Below are 24,782 nucleotides of genomic sequence, written 5' to 3' on the forward strand. Positions count from 1 at the left end.
CATCTGCTTATTTGGTTTGTAATGAACCCAAACAGTGATCTTGACTTAATCTTTGTCATAGAAAACAAGGAGAACAGTCCAACTGATATTCAAGATAGTTCTAATCTCTACAAAATCATTTATTTTCAAATCTTCGAGTAGTTTGGGAAAGCAAACAATTACGTGGAGTGTTTTTTTACTTCTAAAAGCTCAGGCCAGGTGTGCTATAGCATGCTTGTTATCCCAGTACTTTTGAGGTGGAGGCTGGAGGATTAGGAATTCAAGGTCACTCTCCTCTGCTGGGTGCATTTGAGGCCATTCTGGTCTGCTCTTCCACCTGGAGAAGACAGATGAGTTGTAGATGTGTCATAAATGGATACCTAACTTCCTTATCTTTTGTGCCCTCAACAGTCACAATAAGTTGATCTTCAGCCTCTAAAGGAATTGCTAGCTTTGCATTGCCTTCCAAGAAGCTCACAATAAAAATTCAGTACCCTTGCTGGGCAGTGGTGGCGCACGCCTTTAATCCCAGCACTTGGGAGGCAGAGGCAGGTGGATTTCTGAGTTCGAGGCCAGCCTGGTCTACAGAGTGAGTTCCAGGACAGCCAGGGCTACACAGAGAAACCATGTCTTGAGAAACAAAAACAAAAAAAACAAAATTCAGTACCCCCTGCTTAAGAAAGCACATAAACTATACATAAAATCATTATTATGGTCTAACTCGACTGTTAAATTTATGGAAACACAACAGGAAAAGGGGGTATGGGATAGGGGTTTTCTAAGGGGAGGGAAATGGGGAAAGGGGATGGCATCTGAAGTGTAAATAAAATATCCAATAAAAAAACAAACAAAAAACCCCAAAACAACCAGTTTCTTCAATTCATAATATCCCAGTCAGTCAATTAGGCTGATATATCTACTTGACTTTCCCACTAACATATTTAAGAGTATTCCAGGCAAAAATGATGGCCATTAATATTGGGAATGAAACAAGATTCTTCTCAGCCCCGTTGTAAATACAGAGATGGAAAAGACAGAGTTTAAAGCCCAGGCACAAAGAGTTAATTTAACTTTGCTCTTAACATTTCTGACCTTCAGACAGACCTTTCTTTGTCTTGTTTGGTTTTGTTTTAGTTTTCTTACAAGGTTTCAGTCCTTGCTCAATATTTCCTCTTCAGAACCAGTTATTCAAATGTTACCTGTAAATATATGCATATATATGCATGCATTGATGTATGACTATCTTTGCTTGTCCATATGTGGGTGTTTGTATTCAATGAGTAGTATTTTGGGTATCTCGTATATAAATACTTTTCATGTAAAAGCTTTATGCAATGTAAAAAAAAAACACAACAGATGCTAGCAAATTTTGTTTTAAAAGAAGGAAAAAGAATTAGCAAATGACCACAAAGGAGATCCTTTTTCTTACAGAACTTTGGACCTTCTAGATTATAGGTCTTGTGGGATCAGGGTAGTATGCTCTTAAGGTTCTTAAAACTAAACACTGCTCATTTGTTTATGTTCTGTTTTCTCAGATAAAAATTTAAATTAAGAAGAGTATTGTTTTCAGGAAACTCAGTTGCACACTGACAGGAAAGAGCAGACATTTTGGGAGGGCTTGGGATGTTAACTAGTAGGATGGCAAGGGACTTTCTTCATAAATTTAAAGGAGTTTTTCCATGTAAGATTCAGATCCATGGCCAGTTAGTTTGTTTCTGGAGACATCTTAGTGTTATCCTGTCCCTGGTGCTTTCTTGTGTAAGATGGAGATACGAGGGTTGGCACATTCTATACCCTGTTAGCAGAAGAGGAGAGAAACTGGGTGGGTAACAGCATCTATGGGTTAGGGCTCTAAGAGTTTATGTCTTTTGTCTCTTTGAATGTCCCTATTGTTTTATTCCCCCTTTACAGGGTTTTTCCTTCTTAATCTTAAGAAAACAACACACTGTTTCATAGCTGACTTGAGTTGTTTTCAGTAAGTAAAGTTTTCTCTATAGTAAAGTGGATTAAAAACCAGAAGCAAACACCAGACCACAACCTGAAGAATCTAAAAAGCATGCATTTTCATAAATATGTTAAACAAGCATAGATCAAAAATTAAGGTTACATTAATAGTAATTAATGACCCCTTCAATGTTGTAGAAGCCAAGCAAGACTAGGCAGCATTTGGCATAGGTTCTTTTTCGGTTAAATATGTGGTGCCTCTCTGCTTCTTCCTAATATGGAGAGACTAACCCACATAGAAACTAGAGAATAAGGACCCCTCTCTGCTTTGTAAGAATTGAGCATACATTAAAATTGCATAATTGTAGTTTGTTAGGAAGGGCTGGGGATTTAAAAAAAAATTATAGAAGAGCTAAGGGGAACTGGCAATGTGAGCTTTTTTGTTGTTGTTTAATCATAGAACAGCTGACATATAATAGAGGTTGGGTTATTTTTTTGGTTTTTGGGTTTTTTTGTTTTTGTTTTGTTGTTGTTGTTGCTGTTGTGTTTGCTATTGCTAGTTAATCTACTCTTCACTCATACCTTCCCATAGGGTATGCCAAGACTGTTCCCTCCCAACCACCCCTTTTCACTGTTATGGTCACTCAAATCTCCTTAGGGGCCAATTTTAAAAATTCAGCAGGAACTTCCTGACTCCTTTCATTGTGTCTTGTATCAGTTTTCCTACCTGCTAGAACAAGTCAGAGTCTAGCTGATCATGTGGTTTCCCTTGAAAGCACCAGGGAAACCTCCCTTTTTAATGACCCCTGACATTGCTAAATGGACATTGAACGTGAACCAGTCCAAACCCTGTCTACACAGCCTCTGTAGTCAAAGGTAAGTGAATTATCGGAGTCAGGAGTCATAGGGTTCTATTTTTGACATTGGTGCATTTCCCTAGCGTGTGCAAGTACATGGGTTCAAACCCCAGTGCAAAAAAAAAAAAAAAAAAAAAAAAAAAAAAAAAAAAAAGGAATAGAAACCCAGTTAAGATAGCTTGTTCATTGTTTCGCTGAACTTAAATCTTTTATTTGTTGATATTGTGTCTGTTTGGTTGGTCCAGTTGTTTCTATGTTTAGAAACAAAATCTCACCATGTAGTCCTGGGGTACCTAGAACTCTGTATGTAGATAAGGTTGGCCTTGAACTTACAATAGTTCTCCTGCCCTAGCCTAATGAGATCTAGGATTACAGGCACATACCACTATTCCTGGCTGGTGTACATCTATGTAAGTGTTGCTGCTGCTAAGATTCTAGAATGTTCTTTTATATTCAGGTTTTTCTTAGACCAGTGTTTCTCAACCTGTGGGTCATGACCTCCTTTGGGGGTTGAATGATGCTTTCTTTGGAGTCATCTAAGACTATCACGAAAACACGGAGATTTATATTATGATTCATAAGAGTGGCAAAATTACAGTTATAAAGTCGCAACGAAAATAACTTTATGGAGGGGGTCAACTATCCCTTGCCTGTACTTCAGCCAGGAATGAATTGAGATAACAATTTCTAATGACCGTTTTCTTAGAAGGAACAGTGTAAAAGAAAGGAAGGGCAGAAACCAAAATAGCTAGACTGAGAGGAAACGTTCTCAAGGATGCCCATATAGTTACACATAAAAACAAGAATATCAAGTCATAGACACAAGGTAAACATCACACTATTAGACAAAATGGCACAAGTAAAAAAAATCAACATCTTCATGAAAGTAGATTAAAGAGAAATCAGAGGAACAGTTTCATCAAACCAGAGAACACAGATTGTCCCTGGCTCTGCAGGGAAGGAAATACTCCATTTGTTTCTTACAGACCTCATAACTGTCGTCCCTTCTAGGTATTTTTCTGGGATGGACTTGCTTCCTAATTTATAATTTGGTGACCCAAGTCAAGATTAACTCATCTGGCCCCTCTTAGGCTTATCAATTCTTCTAATCTTTTTGCCTACCCACAACAAAAGCCAAGACTAACATTACACCCTGACTATCCTTCAACTTATCAGGATTTTCTGAAAACTTGTCAAAAGTTTCCTAATATAGTCTAGGCCTGACATGGTAAAGCACGTGTACACTTAGCAAGACTCCTTTTATCTGTAGATACGTCACTTGATGGAAATAAAAACTCTTCTATTTGGTTCTAGACTTATTCCTGAGCAGCATATCATAGGAGAGCCAATGCCCATCTTTCAAGTTTTCTAGTTTCATAAAAACTTTTGTTTTGATTAATATATAGTGTTGTATCAATGTAACTTAAGCACTTGGGAGGTTGAGGCAGGAGTTTTGCCTGTAATCTGAGGCTGCCTTGGACTACATAGCAAACAGAACAAGTTTAAACAAATAAGCAAATAGAAACTCATGTGTAGTTTTAAATGAGAATTTTTATCACAATCCAATGTATATACATGATAAGAACACTCGTGGGATGCTTTAAAGGAAGAAGAAAAAGCTGTTAGGTGGAGAAGTACCACCTACAGAGATCATGTTCCAGACATACAAACAGCAATGGCATGCCTGAGAAAAATCGACTGGCTCCGAAAGAACTGGCTTGGAATATCAGAGAAAGAGACTGAGAGATTCTTCTTCTCAAAGAAAAGTGTGGAGGGTATCAATGTAGTCAGTTCTGGAGCAACACACACTACAATAAGGAGTAAAATCATTTTCAGTTGGTATGGGACTTGAACCCCTTACTTGGCAGGGGACAGGAAGTATATGAGGTTTTCACATCTCAGGCACTGTGCTATGTGTTTGGCATTCAAGAACTAGGCATGGAGCTGAGACTGTAGCTCAGTGAGTAGAGGGTTTGTCTAGTGTCCAGGAAGCTCTGGGTTTAATACCTTGCACCATGCAGACCGGTACATGCCTGTAATCTTCAGTGGAATAGGGCAGAAGGATCAGAAGTTCGAGGTCATGGTTACATAGTAAGTTAGAATACATGACTTGGCTACATACGACCCTGTCTCTGAGTAAATAAATGAATGGATGGATAAGTAAACAGTAACAGCTCACAATGGCCATGCAGTGGTGTATATATGGGGTGACATCTCTTTTATTGACACTATACTCATTTTGGTTTGTGTCTCACTACCAGTAATCACTGTCCAAGGAAGTGAACAATTGATCCGGGGATTTGGTATCACAAGGAAACTGAATTTATGTTAGATTTCTCCCTGAAATTCCGGAAAGTCCAAACATAAATCATCCAGCATATGGTGGCCTTGGTGCATAACCTGTGAGTAAGCTGCCGCCATCTGGTGTGATGCTCAGATTATAATTGTGGGTATGTAATAGATAGCAGATGTAGTAAGAAGACAATTGATGAATGGCAGATAAAACAACGAAGGGACAGTACTGGTCTGCCTCAAGCAACCTGGACCACATGAAAAGTGCCTTTACCTTGGCAATGACAAGCCAGGAGACAAACAAACAAACAAAAGAAATGCCAACTTGGAAATGTCAAGGTTGCTTAGAGACACCTCTGCATAATAAAAGCTTTATGGCCTCAGCATACACTGCAGATAGAAAGGAGATAGCAAGATAGCATTAATGAGAGAACAGAGAGTTGAGTGGAATGGATTTTATATCTGCTTTGTCAGATACCAAAGGCCATCCTTGGCAAAACCCTTTCTTTGAGAAAGATTGCTCTCTCTTAACTCTCAGGCTGATCTTACTTGTTTTTAGAGTTCGTGACAAATTGGCTCATTTCTCCTTTTGCTTCAGTGAATTAATTGTCCTTTTCATTTCTCTCGAACAGTCCTATAAGGAGAATTGGAACGGAGTGCCCTATCTCAGCTTTTCCTTAAGTATTGATTCTGTGGAAAAAGCAAGAGTTTACTAAGTCTATGAAAATCAAAAGCACTCAGTCTGGGCCAGGCTTTCACTATTTTCTGTTTTGTTCTGCTTGCATGAGGCCATAGTGTCAAGGATACTTGTAAATCTAGTTCTTCAAATACTGTCTTCTGACAGCAGAGAGGGGGAACTCTACATGCCCAGCTGTGTGAGAGGACAAAGCAGCCTAGAGTGGACAGAGTGAGACTCCTGCCGTATGTTTGCTGCTCACTCTCAACCTCCGTGGATCATTTCCTTCACACTGTTTATTGACTGTGAGTATCATGATCTATAGAAGGCATCACTCTAGGAGCTAAGGTAGGAGGAGTACTGAGAGGAAGAAAAGGAGTAAGAAGAGGAGAAGAAGAAGGAGAGGAGAAGCTAGGTGATGAAAGAGAGAAAGAGGGGGGAGACAGGAAGGCAGATGTTCAAGTATCTCCACCAGTCAAAGATAGTTGTTATATCTAGGTTGGTCAGTGGGTTACACCTCTGATTGAACAATTCCAAACTTATAAAGCCTATGATTAACATTATTTTTTAAAAATGTATAAATGCGAAAAGGATAAGGGGGCATGGGATAGGGGTTTCCTAAGGGGGGTGGGGGGGAATGGGGAAAGGGGACGCCATCTGAAGTGTAAATAAAATATCTAATAAAAAAAAAAGAAGGCATCACTCTGTATTTATTCACGAATGAAGCTCTTACAAGCAAGTAAACCGCTGCAGAGAATCGAATGCCATTTTACCACTAGCCCCACATCTTCTACGTCACGTCAACAAATGAGAAACAGACAAGTAGATGCTTAACTGACTGGCTGTAGTCATTTTGATTTGGCTTACAAGCTGCTCTGGAAATGTTCTGTCCTCTAAGTGTAGGATCCATGATCCCATCTATTGTCAAATGTTCTTGTGAGCCAGTTTTTGCCCTATACTGTAACAAGCACAGCTATATACAGGCATACATATATCTGCATGTGCATATGCATGCATATATACATGCGTAAATATGTGTACACATATATGCACACACATGCATGCACATATACACATGCATATACACATATTCTTACACAAACACATATATACTGTTTTCTGATTTCTAAGCAGCGATGAAAGTGCAAATACTGTATTGCATTCATTCTAAAACACACAGGTTTTTCTACATCTTGTTTTATAATTGACACCATCATACATTTGTTAATGTGTGATAAATAAGAAAGAAGTCCTACTGGTGACCAGCCCAGGCTACATGGTAAACTCTGGATATGTTCTCAGTACCCATTCCAAACATACTGCAGCAAGTAGCAATGATACAATCCTACAGTTCCAGCATTTGGAAAGCTGAGGCTGGATGACTGAGTTTGAGGACAGCTGTAGTAAGACTTTCTTTCAAACAAACAGCCAGATAGACACCATAGCAGAAAAAGACTTGGTTGACTATATGAAAAGAATAATAAAGCATGTTTACATGATACTCATTAATATATCACTAGAACCTGATCTACCACATCCTGTGCCCATATCAGTCAATTAAACAATTCTAATGCTTTTTATTCTCTGGCTGTATTAATTATTGTGTTTGAAATGATTTTCATTTAAGATTTCACTTACTGAACTCTTAGCACAACTTTGGGGATGGGGCTCAGCTATTTTGAGGTATAGTATTTCAACAGCATCCAGGATAGCCTAGAACACTCTCCACACAGCCTAAGCCAACCGCAGGCCCTGGATCCTTTTGTTTCAAACTCCTGATTAGTCTTGTGGACACCATGTCTGGCCTGAGCTCCATTTTTCAGATATATTAAGTTGCTAGTTTCTTGGTAGCAGAATTGTCAGCTACTGACCTATTCAATTTTTTTTTTAAATGTGAGAATGAAGTATGAATTATTTTAAAACCTATTATTGTTATTATTATTATTAGCAGTACTATAAAAGAAATTATGAAACTGTATTTGAATCCATCCAAAAAAATCGCTCCTCAATACTTTCAACATCGTAAAAAAATGTTTTTGTTGGCTTTTTGTTTTGTTCTGTTTTGTTTTTTGGTAAAGAATGGTTTTTAACCTATGGATTTTGGTAGATATTAACTCAGTCATAGTTGTATTGCTTCTCAACTTTCCCAAGTTTTTCTCTACTTTTTCTCTTCTATTGTCTTCACTGAGCACTGAAGGGTTAAGATTTAATATTTAGATGGCATTGCTCATTTGTAACAAACAACTCCTTGGGAAATATTTTTCTTATTTAACAATTGCTGACAAAAATCACATCAACAAAAAAAATTCCACAAAACTACCTATAATTGTGACGGTAGTGTATTTCACAAGCGTGATACTCTGGAGATAATGTAAAATTTATCACAAGTAGAGAAAATACAATCTCTGCATTGTATGAATTCTACCCTTGAGTTCTTTGAGGCACTGTTTCAATTCTCCTTACATTGCTGTCCAAGAGAAATGAAGCTCAATGGGCTAACCTCACTTCCTTCATACTGAGACCTGTTTTTCCCCCTCAATACCAAGAATCCCAACTCAATCTGAAGAACTTACAAGAGAAATTTCACATCATTTACAAAACAGTCTATTAGACCAGTTCCTTTTTTGCTCTTTGCACTCAGGGCAGCAAGGAGAGAGAGCAGATGAAACGTACACAGCATTGGGCAGAGTTGCACGCTCTATCCTAGACAAGCTTGGGCATGCATACTAATTTGTAGGAGGGTAGGTTTAGCTTGCTGAGCCCACCCCCAATCTTTTTGATGTAGTAGGTCAAGGCCAAGCCCTGAGAACTTGCCTTATACGCAAATTCTTAGATGCTGCTGGCCCAGCTCATACTGGACCCAACAGCTTCAATGTTGGAATACTTAATATAATTAGTATAATGGTTAATTTTATTTTAAAAATTAACACAAGCTGAAGTCATCTGAGAAAAGAAAACTTCAGCTAGGAAATTGTCCCCATTATATTGGCCTGTAAGCAAGCACATGGGGCATTTGCTTAACTGGTGATTGATGTGGAAGGGTCCAGCTCACTGAGGGCAGTGCCATTACTGGGTGAATGGTCTTGAGCATGCTTATATAAGAAAGCAAACTAAACAAGTCAGTAAGCCATATTCCCGCTTGGTCTCTGCTTCAATTTCTGCCTCCAGAGTCCTGTCTTGAGTTCTAGCTTTGACTTCCCTTAGTGATGAAGTGTGACACAGATGTATAACCTGAAATAAATTTTTCCATTTCCAAATTGCTTTTGGCCATGGTTTTTATAACAATGATAGAAAGGTAACCAGTACAGCAAGGTTCAAATGTAGACACTTGCCCTTATTAGCTGTGATGTAGGGGATTTGGGGCGAGTTCCCCAAGCCTCGGTGTATTGCTTTGAAAGTTGGACTGTCCCATGTTATAAGACTTTGTGAGGATGAAGTGAACCATATATACATTATTTTAAGGCCTATGATTATTGCTACTATTGTTGCATAAGAATCTGCAGATTTGCATCATCCCAAACGGGAGCTGAGAGTATTTCACAAGGCCTTTTACAAGGGTGAATGTTGCACCCCAGAGTGAACAACACAGACTCCAGAAACCAGTACAGAACATAGATTCAAGAAGCATGAATAACACTGCTTTTTAAATATGCATCTGTGTGGTCAGTTCCTGGTTCCGTGGGACCCGATTTCCACATGGAAAACTGGAAAGCAAAGAACCTACCTTTCAGACTGAATGTAATCTCTGTTTGAGTTCATGGATTGCAGGAACTATCACAGTGCCTTGCACACAATAATTTTGGACCCTAATGGCATGATGGAAACAAAATCCAGCAGAGAGATAATGTGAGAAAAATTTAGTAACACGGCCACATCCCATGAGTAGCTGTCTCCATACCCACCCCAGAGCCTTAAACACCGTACGCCAAGATGAACAAACTGGACTTCCAGGACTCCGAGGTGGTTTCCAAATGGTGTTTTAAAGTGATCACAAAGCAAATGCTTCCAGTCAACTGACAGCTGGAGCTTTTTTTCCTGGTCGTATTTTGTGGCTGACCTACTACACTCATTTTTTTTTAAATTATTGTTGTTACCCACCCACATGATCGTTAAATAACATTCTTTTAAGCAGAATGCTAACAATAGAAAAACTCAGATTGCATGTGGTGAGTGTTACAAGGGCTCTGCATTTTTTCCTGGGGAATGGGACTCTTGGATCAGACAAAAGTATGACAGTACAGTGAGTTCTGCATTAATAAACACCAGATAAGCTCCAGCAATCTGCCCTGGGTAGGTGGAAGTTCCAGGCTTGCAAAACCTGGGAGTTAATAGAAGCAAGAATCAGAGTGCAGTTGCTGACCTAGTTGTCTGACCTGCTGCCATCTCATAGGGCTGGAATGTGCCTCATGATACCATGCTGGACAGACTTTCCCTGATACCCCATATTGATTGTCAGCTATTCCTCCAGCTTGTGTGTCTTTGTATATTATATAGATCGCCACTTTATCCATTTAGCTTGACATTATGAACCATACAGAGACATGAAATCTTTGAACTCACTCCCATATCTTTGAATAAGCCTGTTTCTATGACAGCAAATGATTGATTAAATAAAGACATGGGAGATTTGTAGAGTTTATTGTTTCCTCATCTTTGCTGTGCTTTAGATTAGGTGAGTCCGAGGACAGGGATGCTAGCAAGACACATTTCAACATTACCTGAAGGAATTAAGATGGGTTACATGGTTTTTACATGCATATCTGATACTTTTTTTTAAAATCTACATTCTAAATTATTAGGAATAAAATACCTCTAAGTTTTGTTTTGACTTTTTGTTTTGTTTTGTTTTCTGATGGAAATATTTCTTCACTAGATACCTCATTATGCATTTTACAACAACTTGGTTTTCCCTCACTGAACATTAACTTCTGACTTTTCTGCTTCATGTCTTGGTTAGCTCTAATTTGGGGGAAATTTCCTGACTTTCTTGAATGGTTTAGCCATATAGAGCCCTGAATCTTTTCCTGTGTAAGTCACTACCAGCTTCCCTGGTGGCTTCCAGTCATACAGTCTTTCCATCACTTCCAGTCTGTTTTTACTCTGTCTTAGCCATCCCAACCCCTGGCCATTCACATCATACATTGGAACACAATTCTTTCTTCTTTTTCATCTCAGTAATGGAAAACGGACTACTCAAGGACCCACCTGGATCTTACCTAGTATTAACATCTCCCAGAGTCCCACTCATTTGTAAACATTAAAGTTGGATTAAATCCCTATCCTTTTAATGAACTTGAACTTGAGTTCATGGGGAGCAGACCATACTTAAGATATATGTAGATACAGTGTTCCACCTTTCTTCTCATCTTTCCTCAGACCTCTAGCTCCCTCTTTCTTACCAGCCTTCCTCATCCTTTGCTTGGATTTTATTTCTTTGTTTCCGTGCCATTCTGCACTGGCTGGTGCACTCTGTCCCTTCTGAATATCTTCAGGACACTTGACAAGGTCTCTTGCCTAATTTCTACAGCTGTCTATCAGATGTTTAAGTGATTCACACTGATTGTAGACTCCAGGATATCAAGCTGATGTTCACAATCTTTGAAAACTGATTCAGCTTCTCCTCTGAGTCCCTCATGCCTTTCCTTCTAGGTTCTGCTTTATTCTTCCCTTTCCATTAAACATTCTTTACTTGTCTACATGGAAAATATCAACTGTTCCCCTTAAAGTCTTTCTCAGGTAACAGCACAGCTTCTTCCACCTTACCTGATCCATTCTTGGGGCTGTATCCCTGCATGACCTACAGTGGTTTTATTGAGATCTACTATAAAACATCAGGGATTTATATTTAGAAAGAAATCTGGGTTGAGTTCCTAGTGTTTGTCAGTCATGTGATCTTGGTCAATGTAAAATGAATCTTTGTTGAGACAGACTTTTCTCCTCTGTTTTAGGAGACACTATCAGCCTGGAGGGATGTTATGAGGACTAAGATAGAATTAACTGCCATATAATAGCTGTGCCATCAATGCAACTTCTTTCCTCTTCCCCTTGTCCTTCAGGCAGCAGATGACGCTGTTCATTCTGCATCCTGTAAAGTGGCAATCATGGGCAAGCTGTATGTAAACAGTCACTGAATTACCACATCCATGTCATGCATTTTTTTGGTAAACCTGGCGCTCCACATACAATACAGTTTTTACTTGTTGTGTGTTTCCCATATTGCCTATTTAAATTGAGTATGTTAAAGAAGAATATCCTGTATAGATACTGTTCTTTATATATCAAGAAGAGACAGTTAACAGATCTCTAGAGTGCCAACAATCCTGCCTGGCCCATCGAGAAAGACTTGTGTCTGTGTGTTCCATGTCTAGCCTGGAATAAAAGGGGCCTTTTTTTTTTCTTGACAAATTCAGTCATAATAATGACATGTGAGGAGCTTTCCCTTCAGGGTATTGACTCAGTACCATGGTTCTCTCCAGCTGCAGAGCTAATATGAAATGCTTCACTCATAACTTTGTATGTGTGTATGTGTGTGGTAGATGGGAATTCTTAATGAGAAAATCTAACTGCCTTCATCTATTTTACGTTGCTACAACAAAATACCACTGGCAGGCTACTTTATAAAGAAAAGGAGCTTATTTGGATGACAATTCTGGACACTGGAAAGTCCAAATAGTTGACATTGCTAGTTAATGAGGTCCATCCGGTGGCTGTCTCATAGCATATGACAGGAGAGAGAGGGGGAGGCTTAACCCATTTCATGACACCAACAGCAATCCCTTCATAAGGGCACTCATGGCCCAATGACTTCCCACTAGACCTCACTGGAAATTCTAAACACTTAAGATTCCATTGAATTAGTGACCAAAATTCCAGCACATGCATTAAGGAGACAAGCCTTATCCAAACCATAATATTCATGAGGTAGAAATAGCAAAAAGTTAATCTATAGTATCATTGGTGGTTTAGATGAAATGTCTCCCAAAACTCTCGGGCCTTTGGATACTTGGCCCCCAGTTGGCAGCTATTTGGGAAGAAATAGGAGGTGAACCTTGTTAGGGGAAGTATGTCATTTTGAGGTTTCAAAAAACTTATACAATTTCAAGTTAGCCCTCTTGCCTCCTGTATGTAAATTGAGATGTGATCTCTCTACTGCTCCAGTGCTGTGTCTGCCTGCTCACATGCTCCCTGCATTAATGATGATAAACTTTTATCCCTCTGGAACCATCAACCCGTAATAAACTCTCCCTTCTGTAAGTTGCTTGGTCACAGTGCTTTATCCTGGCAATGGAACAGTGGTGAATAGAGATCCAAGGATATCATAGAATTAGCAGTTACATAAATTCTTTTTAATTTTTTTTGGAAATAAGACTTTAAGCTAAATACATTTTTTTAAAGTATCATGGTGTAGTGAAAAGGACATAAACATCGTTGCAGTGAAGTGGCCTGCACTCAAATTTGACTTCTGTTACTTTATTAGCTATGGAATCACCTCACACAATTTGGTCAGAATTTCTTTTTTTTGGGGGGGGGGGGTTGTTTTTCTACTTTCCAAAAGTGATAACAATACTCACAGGTTCCTGTGAGGTCAACATACCTGTGGGTCTGCCCACGGCATCTGCCGAGAGCCGTTAACAAATGTGAACGGGAAGACCAAAGCTTACAGAGGTACTTCTCGTGATAGTCCCAGCTCACCCCAAAGACAGACAGTGTACATAGATATTCATTCATTTATCATCTGAATGATGATGACACTCAGCTGTCACCATCTGCCTACAAGTCTGTGTGATCACGGTCATGTGTAATCTTCTGTAGGCTGTGCTGCCCAGAGCTTAGGCCAGTGCAGTCTGGGTTTTGCTATGACTGAATTTTCTTTAAATATGACTAACATTTAAATCAGCAAACTGAATAAAATAGAGCTACATCCAAAATACACATGAGTCCTTAAAGCCTAACGAGGGAAACCTGACTCCCTTCACACCCAGTAGCGCTGCCATGCCAGTTCTTCTGGGTGTCTAGTCTGTTACTTTATTCTACGGAGTTTTACATTTTAAAAATACTTTGGTGTAAATATCTCTCTGTCTCTCTGTTCATGGGTGTGTTTGTTTATGGGTCTGCAAATGCTCAGACAAGAGGATACAGAGGTTAATTTTAGTATTGTTCCTCAAGCTTTCTCACTGGCCTGAAACACACTAATTAGGTCAGACTAGCTGGCAGTAAGCCCCAGGGCATCTACCTGGATACTCTTCCAAAGCACAGCATGGAAAATTCTATGCTACTATGCCTTGCTTTTTGTTTGTTTTGTTTTGTTTTTTGTTGTTGTTCTCTTTGTTTCTCTGTGGGTTCTGGGGCTGCAACTCAGATTCTCATGCTTTTGCACACACACACACACACACACACACACACACACACACACACTTTTCTGTCTAAGCTATCCCCTTACCATGGTTCTGCAGATTTTTACTTCCGTGGGTCAATTCCTTAAAAAATTGTGTGTGTGTGTGTGTGTGTGTGTGTGTGTGTGTGTTTGAGGTTTGAGACAGAAAGAGAGAGAGACAGAAGGACAGAGACAAAGAGAGACAGAAACAGAGAGACACAGAAAATTTTCCCATTAGTTCACTCTGCGTCTCTGGAAAGCTGTGATGCACCCTTCCTTGCACCCTTCCTTACTCACTAGGAGGTAACCGAATGTCAGAAATAACAACTAGTCACATTCATGGCATCACAAAAAAACCACTTTGCCAGACTCAGTAAATACTAACACTTAGTGAACTGAAGAAACATACTAATTCACAATCTATGCCTGTCTCTTACTGTTGGATATGTTTCTTCCCTGCCTAGCTATTCATGGACCATTTGAGGGGAGCCTACTCCATGTGGCTGTGCTCCAGTGATGCTGTACAGAGGAGTAAAAACTAAGTAGTCTTCTCACAATTTAAATATGAGTGGAAGGTAAGGGGGGGGGGGGGGTTAGTGGGGTATGTGCAGAAGCAGTGGATCAACCTGAACCCCGAACCTAGTGTTTTCAAGTAAAACAGACTGAGAGTCTCGTGTAAGACTTGGAGGAAGTGGGAGGGATGGATTCAAAGTTCATGAGGTGAAAAGAAGAGTTGATGAGAAAGGAGGAGTGAAGAGTCTCCCATGGGTATCTGGGAACATGGGGGTGGAGACAGAATTTCTCATCCTCTTATCTGATGCTAACATTCCTATTCTTCAGCACCATGAGACACAGCCCTCTTGTTCTGGGGTACAGGCAAGAAATGTGAGGAGAGCAGGTCTTTGCTTCAGTGTTTGTAAAACAGAGCAGCAGAGTGGGTGGTGGAGGCCAGGCTGGCCTTGTTTTTTGCTTCAACGCCTGCTCTCTACTCTGGTTGAAGGCCTGACAAATTCCTGAGGGCGGGGAGGCAGGGGAGAAAGTCCGAAGAGCCCCTGTCACCTCTTGGTGATGTGGTTTCATTCCTGAGCTATCAGCTGGCTGACTAGGATGGGTGGAGGTCCCTCTGAATGTACAGCTTCACTTCATAAACGACCCAGAAGGCACCCACTTCCTTTCCCAGTAACTACAAAGAGCTGGCAAATTCGTTGTTTTTGTCCCAGATGGGGAAGGAAGGTCTCAATTAGAAAGGGAGAGGTAGAACTTTAGTTGGTAAAAGTGAAAGTGCATTTTCTCTAAAAGGTCCAAGTGATCATCTTTCTGTTTTCTTCAGAAGTGCCTCTGCCTTTTATGCAACCAGCCTTTTTTTTTTTTTTCCAGAAACACAACCCCTAGATGTGTTGCCCTTAATAAACTTGATCCATCTCCTTATGCTTGCTCAGTAGCCTGTTGTTGCTTGGTAACCAGTCAAAAAACATAGAGGTAGCTCAAGCCTTTGACTTTTTCCTGGCCTTGAGGGTATCCATAAACTACTAGGTCAAGGTTATCCCCCTTCCCACAGCACTGAAACTGACCCAGAAATGGTAACCAAGCTCATCTTGGCGTCTTCCATCATTTTCCAAGTTCTCCCATGCCCTTTCCTTAGCTCTCTTTAATTATGGTACAGTCAGTATGATGTAATTCAGGGTAAGCTGGGAACAAGGGGCTGAATCTGGAGCTTCGCTGGGACCCAACCTCGCACCCAGTTCACTCCCCTTGTAGGATAGGTCTTAGGCCAGGCCTCAGCCTTCAACTTGTCTGCATGCTGAGCTGTGAGGGGACAGTCACCACCTTTTGAAGCTCAGAGGATGGTACCAGACAAGATCCAGGCCAGATGGCTAGGCAGCTGGCTGTTATTTTTGTATGAAATCACTGCCAAGCCTGTAGTGAAACTGTAGACTGGCCAGTTTCATGGTGGCCTGATGATCTCTGGCAGCTTTGGCAATTCAGACCTCCAGCTATTTGATACAGTTGATAGAGTTTGTGTTTTCCAACCCTACCACACTAAGTCCAAATTCATACTTTACTCTCCATTGTCATTCTCAGAATTAGACACAGAAAAAAAAAATCCATTTTCGGTGCACTAGCATTCTCAGCCAGAAAATAGTTTGAAAACATTGTCACCTCTCAGCTCACATAATTTTCTAAGTCTCCACTTAAAGCTAACTATATGAATAGACTTTGCAGTTCTACTGTGCATTCCCTTTCTGACATTTAAAATATTTCAGTTGTTCATTTCACTTGGGTTTAGACAAAGTATGGACAGCGGTGAGTCATCACCATGCACATAAGACTCCCACCGTGGTCGAAGGTGTTACCTCCAAGCCTGAGCCAAAGCCAAGCCCACTCATTCCCAGAGCTCTCGATTTTGCTTGGTGCTATTTTCAAGGCTGAGGTCAGAGGCTGTGGCTTCCCTGCCTGGCTCTCTTTTGCCTCTCAGAGCCTGATATCCCAAAACTTCAGAATAAATATTTATAGAGAGAATGCCTTGACACAGAGCACTGAATGTGTAATCGTGCCCTGTGTCTTTCTTCTGCACTGAATAATTCACAAATATCAGAAAGGTTAAGACAAGGCTAAGCAGAAGAAATGTAAGGCTGACATCACTATCAAGAAGCCTCTACAAGCCAGGTTATGCTCAGACCCCATATATGCTCAGATGCCAAAATATCTCCCCTTTACTTTAAAAAGAAACAAACACCAAGGCAGTGACCTCTAGTGGCCAGGTAGAGTGGAAAATAAAAGAGAAAAGTCTCAAAGTCTCAAAGTCGTCTAAGCTAACCTAAACTAAGCCCTTGTGATGGTTACTTTTAATGTCAACTTGACAGGGTTCTGCATCTCCTTACAGATAAATTTCTCCAAGCATGTCACTGAGGGTGTCTTCAAAGAGGTGTAGTTGAGGAGGGATGGTCTGCCCTGAGCAAGCAATACCATCTCATGGAATAGGATTCTGGACTCGATAAAAAGGAGGAAAAATCCTTAACTGAATGTCTGCATTGATCTCTCCAGTTCCTGAGTGTGGATGCAGTATGAACAGCCAAATCACACTCCTGCGCCACTTCCTGACTGAGGATACAGTGTGACCAGCCACATCATACTCCCCCACCAGTTCCTGACTGTATATACAATATGACTAGCCACTTCCACAGCAGGCCTTCCCCACTAGCATGTAGATACCAAGACTCAAATTAACACCCCCCCTTTTTTTTTCTTAAGATACTTCCGTCAGGCATTTTGTTATAGCTGTGGGACGGTAACTAATACCACCCTTGGCAATAATCAAGCAGATATATTTACTGAGAATTTTCTATCAGACTTGGACTTTGGTGTTTCATTGTTTCCACCTATGAAACAGATATGAGAACTGTATAGCATTTGTGCAGGGAAATCTTGGAAAGCTGATTGGTTGAAATAACTTGCCAAAGCTGGCAGATAGAGAAGTCAGAATTGCATTACAAGTCTATGTCCAGAGTTGACCACCAGCCCCTGGCTAGATGAGACTGTAAGGCTAAGGTCCAAGCTTCAGTCATCTCTGATTAACTCACAGCTAATTGGCCTAAGTCCTGGACAACATGTACTAACTGTTCATACAGGAAGAGGCGGGGTCAAAACACAAGGACAGGATAATTTTTATTTGAAAATATTCCTGCATAAAAGGAAAAGCCAGCTTAGAAGGGGACAAGTAACAATAGTGGTCCCAGTGCCACAAAAGAAAGAACGTATCATTCTATATGTTTGAAATTTACAGCATTAAGTTATAAGAGTATTTTAAAGAAGTTATGAGAAGCCAAAACATAGGAAGCAGTTGGAAGGTTCCTGAAGGTCTTTTGTTCTGACTTGCTTTTTTTTTTTTTCTAAAGGCTAGACTGAAGAGGGCCAGTTGGGACAAATTCTTAAAATAGTGTGTAAGTGGATCATCCATGAGTAAAGCAATTATAAGATAGTATCTGGGCAGTACCCACTATAGCTCTGGGTAGTGTCCGCACTTCAGTCTCTTGTCTAGGTCTTTTCTTTTGGGCAGACAGTTCTACTCTCAGGGTTGTCGTCATGTGGCTTCCTCTTCTTCCTGCCTTCTCCAGAATGCTTATGTGCTATAATTAGCTCCTTCTCCGAGTGACTTCTCATCTTTTTCCTGACATTTAAAGAAAGCGGAAGGAAGTGAAAGCTAAGAAAAAAAATGAGTAAGCAGTCTTGTAACAGACAATTAAGCACATTTCCAGGGTAGCCTGGACTTTGTACCTTTAGGTACCTTCAAGTTGATGGAATCCAGAACCGTATTTCATGATTAGTTGATGTTTAAAATATGTTTATTACCATAATGCTTGCATAATTGACTGTCAGTGACCCAGTTCTTTAGAGGGCCCTGCATATAGCATTTTGTGGCAATAGAACCATCACCACCTATCAGAATAAAGAAACATGGGTTAAATCTTAACATTCATGGTTGTCATTACCAACAGTGCAGTACCCTACACTCACTCTTGCAAATGATTAAATAGGTCAGAAGGGAAGGTTAACTAAGATCCTGAGAAACAAGTAGATTGTTCTATTGTTTGATGCAGAAAGCTTCCCTAACTTCGGCTGAGAGAAAAGAACAGCTCCAAGAGCTCCCTGTATGCTTTGTGAAGTTTTTTTGTTATTGTTGTTGTTGTTTTGTTTTTTACTTGTGCGTCGTCAGTCTGCCTTCCTAGGGAAATAAATACTAAGGTATTGAATGTTATGATGAAGACATCTATCTGCTGCTTTCCACAGTCGCTTAGCTAGTCTCCCCCTGATTGGATAGAGAGCCAAAGCTGGGTCGACTATGAGATTTGTGGTCCTGTGCATGTCCCAAGAGGCTTCTTAATTTCTGGAACATTCTTTGGACTTTAAAAGGTTTGTTTGGTTGTAAATCTGGAATTATAATTTAGAATCCACAACCGGGACGTTTCTACTTTTTTTTTTCTGACATTTAGTGCCACCACCTCCCAGCTTAGTCTATTTGTTTCTCAGTAACCTTCTCCTGTGGAAGGCTAGAAGAGACTACAATGTAAGCTGTCTTATTTCGTGGCTTTTACATTGCTTCTACAAGTAACGTGAAAATTGTCTTGCATAAGATAGCTTCTTTATAAATATAAAATTAGATTAAAACGTGTGCTATTATTTAGTGCTTTTCCAACATCTGGAGGTAATGTTTTATTAGTAGAAGGTTTTTATTGTTTGTTTGACACAGTGTCTCACTGTATAGCACAGGCTATCCTTTCACCCATGATGCTCTTGTTTCAGTCAAATAAATGCTAGAATTATAAGTGTCTCAAAGCAAATACCACTCATTAGCTGACTTTAGAAGGATAGAATAAAGATATATAGCTATTACCAACTCCTTTACACGTTAGGTTTCTTCATGTTCTTTGTGATAGGTTTTACAATAGTTGCATGAATACAAAGGAAAAAACGTTTGCTCATAGGGCACCCCATTTATCATGTTGCCCACATCCTCCTGTGGTTCATTATTAAGAGCTAAGACCCAAACACTACCTCTTGCCACGTCATCCGGGTCTGTTGGTCCTCACACTTAGGTAGCATATCCTAAGCCCACTATAAACATGAACTCATTCCATCCCTAAGAATAAATAGACCAAACCACCAGCCTGGGAGCACATAGGGAAGGGCCCATGGCTCCAGCTGTATATGTAGGGAGGATGGCCTTGTCAGGCATAGCTGGGAGAGGAGAACTTTGGTCCCATGAAGGCTGGACGCTGAGTGTGGGAGAATTTGAGGGTGGAGAGGTGGGAGTGGGGGGGGTAGGTGGGGGAACATCCTCATAGAAGCAGGACGAGGAGGGATGGGATAAGGGGTTCCTGGGCATGAGGGGAGGAATGGGATAAGGGGATAACATCTGAAATGTAAATAAAATATCCAATAACAAAATTTTAAAAAAAATTTTAAACCATAAAAATAATAAATAAATAGAACATTACCCAAGTGTGGTTGATATAAAAACAAGACTCAGGTATTGATGCTGTGCTAAGACTATGTCACTAGAAGTTTTGTGGCAACAGAGGGAAATTCAAACACAATCAGAAGGTCTCCTGAACTGCTCATCAGTGTCTCCATCAACACATTTGACATGTCATCAGTGACCCTCTTGGAGCCCCATATTCATCTGCTGACATCATCATAGGATTTTCACATGACAGAAAACTTAGTCTGATCCTAGATACTGAAAATCAAGTGTTAGAAACCTCTCATTTTATAGTCAAGTTCAATGAGTGACAGGTAAGATTCTATACAGAGCCTTACCAACCTAAGACAGAAGTGCATTGCTTTTAATAATACATATTCCACAATGGGTAAGGAAGGCTTTTGTGTCAGTACAACCTAAGACAGGCTCAGTCTGGTTTATGCAATAAAAAAGGGGGGAGAAGTGGAGAGCTTTTGGGGCTGCCTAGAAGAAATCTGAGATAGGCCAAGGATAAGGAAATGGACTGCAGGCAGGAATCTGACATTAGGCTGGAACAAAGAAGTAAACTCAAGGAGAAATCTAAATCCAAGGCTAGAACAAAGAAGAAATTCCAAGCAGGAATCTAAATCTTAGGCTAGAACAAAGAAGTAATTATAGGCAGTAATCTAAATCTTAAGCTAGAACGAAAAAGTAGGCTTTTCAGGCATGAAAATGACTTTGGGCTAGGACAGGGAAATAGGCTCAGATATTTTGGTCATCCTGATAAGCCCTTACAAATAGTGACCACAGGAGTGATCAGGGGACTCTTTTTATTGTCATGCATATTCTTTGACTATCTGGGTTTACTGTCTTGCTTGTCCCTTGACTATTTGCATTTATTGTATTGCTAGTTTCTCAACCTAGAACTGACCTTAATACTTGCATGTAATTTAAACAGTATAAAGGCAAAAAAGGAGGAGGAGGGATGGGATAGGCGATTAAGGTTGGGGGTGGTTATGGGGAAAGAGGATAACATCTGAAATGTAAATAAATAAAATATCGAATAAAAAAAGCCTTTTCTTAGAAGGAGTTAATAACTTTATGTATTATTATTAATATCAGGGGACTTTCTGAAGTCAAATGAAAAGATGTCACTTTTCTTTGACAGGAACAGTTTTTCTATGTCAGCTTAAACTCTATAGTGAAGGAGGTTGGAGGTTTGCCTATAGCTGTGCTTTGATCTACCTGATTTAAAATTTTTATTATGATGCCCATGATAGCATACACACAGATAAATGAAAGCATGAAGCGCTACTTCAGTGTCTCTGTGGAACATTGAGAGCCACGTGGAATTATTGCAGCCTCAAGTTGGGTCATTTGTCCTGAATAATTACCACGTCTGGCCAGTTGAGATAATTCACATGAAGATTCAACTCTTATTTCCCTGTGGATTCTGATCCTTACTCTTCCATTTTCGGAGTCACCATCATCTCTAAAAATCTGTTGATCATCACTAATGAAGGCTGTTTCTTCTTTTAGATACCCTAATTATAACAACAGAGTTTGTTTGTATATGCCTTGAAATTTCATAAGTATTCCTATAGATTCCCCTCATAAAGCCTCTCTGGAAGTGTTAACTATTTTTGTGACAGTGGCTTACCCTGAGGATGCTTGTAAAAGAGCACCCATGACTCTACTTCAAATAGTTGCAAGTAAAATTTTCAGTTTTTAGAAAAGACAAATTTGGAACTTGTCATTCAGTGTAGCAGGTAGGTTTCTTTTACAATGCAGTCCTTTTACGTGTTATGTGTATTTTACATGGATCTTATCTCTTTCACAATTTGACATCATTTTTAGTTTCTTCACTTTCATTTTTTTTTGTCTCAACTCCTTTCTTTCTTCTTCTAAATCTTACTCTAGGTAGTTTTGGATGTATTATCTTGCAATATACTTTCAAAACAAATCCAAAATCTCACTCTATTTAGCTTTTTCACTCTTGTCCCTATGTAAGCATCATAGTTTATCTAATTATATGAATATCTCCCTCTGGAGAGACACATGGTAAATACTGCAGTGGTCTTTTAAATATCTCTACCTACATCTGATCAGTCACCCACCTTTGACGTGCAAGTCAAAGTGGGATTCGCCATTCTATTGTTTAAATCCCCCAATGGCTTCCTGTTGACCTCAGAATGAAGGCCAAACAGATGAGCTGGCTCTTCTCCAGACTCACCAAGGCTCCTCCTTGCACTTCAGCCACACTGACCTTCTGATGTCCCTCTGATGTGCCAAGTTCTTTTCCATTTTTTCGAATATTAAAGTTCTAAACAGAAAATTAACCCTCTATTTACCACAGAGGTAAGACTTTGCATGGCCTTACTCAGTTGTGCTATGTTTTTGATTTAGCACATTCTGTAAGGACTTTCACACATTGATCTAATCCAATACCTTCAAAGCCAGGACAGAGCATCTATCTTACTCTATGTAGTACTGGGTATATTATTAGCTCTCAACTCCAAGCCAAGTTCTTGCCCTTGACTTTGTGATCTTGGGCTGGCACACTGAAAGCTTTCTTTCTGACAAATATAGTACATATTCACTTATAAGTGGATATTAGCCATTAAGTGATAACCAAGCTATAATCTGTAGATGCAGACTTAAAGAGAGGTCTAGAAGGATATATGGATCTCCCCAGGAAAGGGAAATAGAGTAGATTTTACAGGTGGACTGAGCAAGGGTAGGACAGGAACAGGAAAGATCAGGTAAAAGACAGAAGGTTTGTGTGGTTATAAATGGCTGAAATTGGTGGGCATTTGGGAGTGGTGTGGAAACCTAGTGCAATGGAAATTTCCTGGAATCTATGAAGGTAATCCTAATGAGAAATCCTAGTAATGAAAGACAGGGACTCTCAACTAGCTGTCTCTTGTAGTCAGGCAAAGTTCCACTGGAGCAACTAGCTTGTATTAATTGAGTTGTTGACCAAAAGGATCCTATAAAAATCCCCCAGCTGATGCTAAGACAACGGGTTGTTCTCTGCAAACTGAAAGCTGGGCCCCACTGCTGATGACAAAATTCATACAACTCATTGAACATCTAGAAGTCGAGCTGGTGCCTACAGGCAGCCTTTGCCCCTACATTCTAGTCTCTTTTGTGCAGAAAGGTACTCCGCAGGCTACCGAAAGGAAATTGTGGACAGTAACCCAGCCATAAAACCTTTGATCTACAATCTGTCCTGACTAAAAACATTCTAGGGCAACGGAGGCACAGAAGTTGTGGGAGTAGCCAACCAATGTCTAATATTACACAAGGCCCACTCCATGAGAAGAAACCCATACCCCATACTGCTTGGTTGACCAAGAATCAGAGATTAGATATCCCAGAGACCTAGGATTAAACCAAACACTACCCGTCTAAAAAAAAAAATCAATAAAATTATTTTTAATGATATTCTATTGTACTCATAGGTTAGTGCTTTATCTAGTTATCATCAGAGAGATTTCCTCTAGCAACAGATGTAGAGACCAATAATCAGACATTACACAGAGAGAGTCTAAATTGGAGATCTCTACCAAATCCTCTTGTACTGGCTGGTTTTGTGTGTCAACATGACACAAGTTAGAGTCATAGATGGGAAGGAGCCTCCCTTAAGGAAATGCCTCCATGAGACCCAGCTGTATGGCATTTTCTCAATTAGTGATCAATTTGGGGAGGGCCCAGCACATGTGGGTGGAGCCATCCCTGGGCTGGTGGTCCTGGATTCCATAAGAAAGCAGGCTGAGCAAGCCAGCGAAGGAAGACTGTGAGCAGTACCGCTCCATGGTCTCTGCATTAGTTCCTGCCTACAGGTTTCCGCCATGCTTGATTTCCTGTCCTGCCTTCCTCCAACAATGGACTAGAATCTGGAGTTGTAAGCCAAATAAACTCTTTCCTCCCCAACTTGCTATGATGTTTTGTCACAACAATAGAATCCCTAACTAAAACACCTCTCCTCAGAGTTTAGGGAGTCTCTCAGGAGACAGAAAGAGTGTAAGAGTCAGAGGGGATGGAGAGCAACAGAGGACACAGCCCCCTGACTCAACTAAGCAAGGCTCATATGAACTCACAGACACTGAAGCAACAAGTACAGGGCCTACATGGGTTCACACCAGGTCCTCTGCACATAGATTATAGCTAACAACTCTCTGACTCTTGTGCCTGCTCTTGGGACTCTTTTCCAGCTGTTGGGTTGCTGTGCCCAACTTTTATATCAAAGTTTCTGCCTCATCTTATTATATCTTATTTTGTCATATCTGGTTGTGATCTCTTAGAAGCCTGTTCTTTTGTAATGAGAGACAGAAATGGAATAGACCTGGAGGGAAATGGGGAGGATCTGAGATGAGTAGAGGAAGGGGAAAAGAATCTATTTTCAATAAAATTATATAATTATCAAAATACAAAGAAGAAGGAAAGAAAGAAAGGAGGGAGGGAGGGAAAGAAAGAAAGAAAGAAAGAAACAAACAAACAAACAAACAAAGAAACAAAGAAAGAAACAAAGAAAGAAAGAGAAAAAGAAAAGCAAGCCATCTTTTACCTGTGCTGGCTTCCTGTTGGGTTCTGCCCTGTCATTGTATGGTCAGGCTCTCATGTGCACCTGTGTGCTATACAAACAGGATCTCTTGGTAGTTTTAGGGCAGAGAGGTGGGGAAAGATTGCACGCACACA

At 40.1% G+C, this 24,782-nt stretch overlaps 1 long non-coding RNA gene across 1 annotated transcript; it reads right to left on the reverse strand.

Annotated features, from left to right (window-relative positions):
• On the reverse strand, nt 1-24,782 carry LOC143440714 (uncharacterized). Its single transcript, XR_013108183.1, has 3 exons — nt 24,652-24,782; nt 9,473-9,554; nt 1-316 (listed from the first exon to the last, which is right to left on the reverse strand). It is a non-coding gene; the product is annotated as an uncharacterized LOC143440714 (long non-coding RNA).

Source organism: Arvicanthis niloticus, chromosome 30, assembly GCF_011762505.2.
Source record: "Arvicanthis niloticus isolate mArvNil1 chromosome 30, mArvNil1.pat.X, whole genome shotgun sequence".
Lineage (NCBI taxonomy): Eukaryota > Metazoa > Chordata > Mammalia > Rodentia > Muridae > Arvicanthis > Arvicanthis niloticus.